We start from the raw sequence: 4421 nt of genomic DNA, 5'->3' as shown, positions 1-4421 counted from the left end.
AAGAAAGAACTACGTGGACTATCGGCTTGAGATAACAGTAAAAGTTGCAACATAAACGTCCTATACCATGGGATATCTACTTACGCTATTGTTTCTCTATGCTTATATTCTCAATATTCACTGTCACGTTTATATTCAAATCCAGCTTTAAGTGGTGCACCCTTTAGTCTACTAGCACTACCTGATTGTGGGTTCGAATCCAGCCGGAGGCTTGGACGTTACCAACGCACAAGCTGAAAGCTCATGTGGGAATCATCCGCAATTGAAAATAAATAAATCAATGAATGAATGAACATCAATAAATTTGTGACATTTGTATAGGCTATACGTGATTTGTACTTTTATAAATGAAAAATCTGGTGTGGCGCACTCACACAACTTTCCTTGCTGTTATGAAAATTGATCACCTGACGCTAGTGTTCACGCGCATCTCAAGTCAAAGATCTGAGCCAGCTGGTGACAGGTCAAAAATAGGAGAAGCCGTAGTAAAGTGGTTTAGACACTTGATTTGTGAACCAGAGGCCCAGGTTCGAATTCTAGCCGGGCAAGATATTTTTCTCAGGTTGTTCTCGTGTTTCGAATGGACACGTTAAATAGTCGGTCCAGGCTGTCTGAAAGCAGTTGTTAGGTCATGTCAGAGGCCCTGAATGAATGGATCAAGTTTGACCTGAAACGTGTCATTAGACCTGAGCGAGCCAGTTCACTAAATTACTATTATTATTAATATTAAATAAATATACCTATTTCACTAATAATCAACCACACTCACATAGAAAATTGTTGAATCATAGAATAGATAAAAAATGAATAAAACTGACCTTATCGAGTTCCTTTCCAACCTCCTGATTGAGAACTGGATTGGAGATAACCTTTTTTACTATCTTTTCAATATCAACATTCTCTGATGGTCCTTCATCTTGACCAGGTAGAATGTTACCAGGCAGCTTTTTCAAGACTTTCTTTACTGGAAAAACAGAGAGAGTATTAGAACAAGAACTTTTAACCTTCCGGTAGTCGCGCCCTACTCAATCACACGAGCAGTCGCGTGTTGTAATTTTTACAACATCCTATTTTTATGTGCTATGTACTCTGTTTACTGTCAAAACATATTAATTAATTGTGTAATTAATATTGTCATTTCATTGGATTATTTTACACCTATGAACATTTGCATGATTACCTTTTTGTAGCCCAATAAGGTACACCAAGCAAAGCCAACAATTCTGTGTTATTGGTTCGTTGGCAGTCTCTTTCCCTATCATATGCACTACTCATGCACTGTGGCGACTGAACGGCACCTAAAGACTGAACCATTGCTCGGTTGATACTGCAACTCAGTGGAGTGATGGGGAGAAAGTTTTGGAATGCATAGGTGACTCATTCACTGAAACCACCCCATTCAATACTTTTGTGCAGCAAAAAACTGACACTGTACCTTTTTCAACAGCGGGACTGCCGGAAGGTTGATGATTTTACAAATTAATTATACTGTTGTATATCCATACTTTTTCACTGTTAAAATTAAACATGAATTTCAAAAAAAGTTTATTTTCACTTCAAAATTGTTTTTTTAAAATTCAAGTTTAAATAATTATTTTATTCTGAAGTTTTAAGTTTAAACTTCAAGTTTTTAAAGTTTGAACGAATTCAAAATATAGTGGACTAGGCTGACAAGTAAAATCATGTTTCAATCCACATAAACGTTGAAATCTTCTGACAAAAACTCTTAAATTATACAACATTTTGAATATTTTCAGTCCAGCACTCCACCATTGGTTTGAATAAAACAAAATGTGTTTGAATGAGGAGAAAACACAGAACCTGGTGTGCACCTTAAGGCGTTGTCTGTAGGCTCGTGGTGAGGCGGAGGTCAAACTTATGGGTTTTGAGATGGTCCCCACTCTATCGTGGGAACGACATATTGGCATGCTGTGCAATCGACTGGCCAGGGTGACGTTTCTGATAGGGAACTGAAGCGAAATGTGCCTGCCAACTACTTGGTTTCAGCCTACCATGAGCTGTTATGAGCTACCATGAGCCATATAAGCTATGGAATAGTACTATGAGGTCATGCGGGTAGCTGTGAAAGGATTCTCCATCTATATAGAGAAGTTCTTCGTGTTATCAGGTCATCGCATTACCTGGAGCACTGCTGGCCAATTTTCAAACGTCTGAGAATACTGACAGTCTATAGCCAGTACATAATAGCAGACAAGACAAGAAATATAGTTATGCTTATAGTTAGGCCTATACTTATCCTTTATCTATGATAATAGCTCCCTACGGCACAGAATAGATACAGAATGGAAACTTGTAATCAATCGCCTATCTAACCAATGCTTTTTACATTACCCCAATACTAAACACGTCACGTGACCTTGGGAAGTTCCAATCCTGGTCTTCTGATTGGCTCGTAGCAGTGAACGAGATCAATTGATCCGAATCATTGAAGTGATCCGAACCTACCATCGATACTATTACAATGCGGTGCTTCCTAATAAGATGGCGGATTTTAGCGTCAGGGTACTAGCCAAGTTTACGTACTGTATGTATACTGTGCCTACGGCTCCCAAGGAGTGAGGATATTTAGGTATTTTATGGGGTCTGATCATACAGTAAAGCTAACAAAAAGCACACACACGCACACAAACTAAGTGTCTGGGGTACTGGAGTACCCCACGCAAGTACTAACATGTTATTAATCTTTAGTTTGAATACGGGTAGTTCATAAACTGGAGTAATATAGGATTAAACTTACCCGAAGTCATTTTTTGGTGGTTTTGAAGATTGTTCACACGTCTGAGCTAACTTGAGCTAACTGGAGTAACCAGTTAATTAATTTACTGAGCTAACCTGAAACAAAACATGTTCAATGTTATAAACACGGCTTCAAGAGTAAAATAATTGGCACAGAAAATATATAGCTCTAGAATAAATATTTCCTCATGTGCATTAATAGAATACCAATCTATAATAACGCATATTCTTATTAAAAGCATCAAACAAGAGACTTAGTAGCTTGATAATCCTAACTTACAAAGCCAACTTTAGAAATAACACTTTGATTCAATCAAAATTTGAATAGTAACTTACAATTTTGCAGGACTGTCCTTTAGATACAACATAATCAAGCTATATAGTAGCTTATTGATCCAATTTATGATTTTAAATAGTAAAAAACAGTTAAAATCATGCTACAGAGTTCTGTTTATACTGTGATGTTATTTTTGAGACACGTGTTGTCTTATTATTTTTATAGGTTAGGTCGATTTCAAGATCTCAACTTCTCGAAACGTCAATGATCACTTTGGCTGTGTCAAACCAGTGCTTGCAAAATAATGAACGCCAACCCGCGAATCATTCAAACAGGTTTTAAATTGATAACTTGAATAATATCCAGCTTTCAGCAATCCAAATTATTAGCGATTGGTACTGAATTGACAGGAGAGCAAGTCTCTTAGAAAATAGAAGTTGATGCATTTCGAATCTTTACTTTTCTACTAATTCTTATTAAAAATATGTAGCCTGAACTCAGTAAAGTAGTTGGCACCTATAGTGAGGTCCACGTTATAATGACAGTATTTGATCACCTTAGGTTTCGCTATCCTTGTCTATTATTCGACAAAGCCGGTGTTACTATCCTTTTCTAGGTCCACAACGATGCCAATTATGTTTTTGACAGTGTAGAAATATAATTAATTAATGCAAAGAATCGGCATCGCTATTCTTCTATCTTTATCCACTGCCATTATAACGTGGACCGCACTATATGAGTACATAACAATACAATAATAAATAGAGATTAGAAAAACTATTATAAAGGCCACAGCTCATCCTGAATCCACATGGGAAAATATCAATCAATGAAACTAGAACAGTACCTCTCTGTGTACGCCTACCTACACTTTTTTATAATACCTAGGCTATTTGAAAAATGAATTAACTATAATACCATCTACTGTATATACATCACTATACACATCTATCAGGATGAATCTAACCAGAGAAAACTTAATAATAAAAACTGAAACGTAATAATAATTATTACAATTATTGCTTTATTCCATGGTATATGTATTCAATGAAAAATGTAGCTACCTACAAAGGTGAATGCAGTGTGAGACGATCTAGTACACTACACAGCCCTTTCGGTCATGGTGGTCGTTATAACGACCATCACTTGGTTCAACTTTTTTAAGTCACAAACAACTAATTTCACCCCGTTAAGTCATATTGGTCGTTTGAACAAACATATTCGTGATGAATATATGACATGTGATGAGCACTTGCGATAAAAATACGAAATTCTTGAAGACTTTTTGTATGGTCTGTTAGGAGACTGTCATTGTTTCACAACACGCAACTTTCAATTTGGCATACCAGCTTCATTTCAAGTTTTATTTTGGGCAAGAAAAATTGAT

At 36.4% G+C, this 4421-nt stretch overlaps 1 long non-coding RNA gene across 1 annotated transcript; it reads right to left on the bottom strand.

The window, feature by feature from the left end:
* Window positions 1–547: 547 nt before the first annotated feature.
* LOC120353299 lies at window positions 548–3224 on the bottom strand. Its single transcript, XR_005572282.1, has 3 exons — window positions 3094–3224; window positions 2759–2853; window positions 548–964 (listed from the first exon to the last, which is right to left on the bottom strand). It is a non-coding gene; the product is annotated as an uncharacterized LOC120353299 (long non-coding RNA).
* Between the last annotated feature and the right edge of the window lie 1197 nt (window positions 3225–4421).

The sequence above is a fragment of the Nilaparvata lugens genome, chromosome 10 (assembly GCF_014356525.2).
Source record: "Nilaparvata lugens isolate BPH chromosome 10, ASM1435652v1, whole genome shotgun sequence".
NCBI lineage: Eukaryota > Metazoa > Arthropoda > Insecta > Hemiptera > Delphacidae > Nilaparvata > Nilaparvata lugens.
This window is presented reverse-complemented; position numbering and strand designations above follow the sequence as displayed.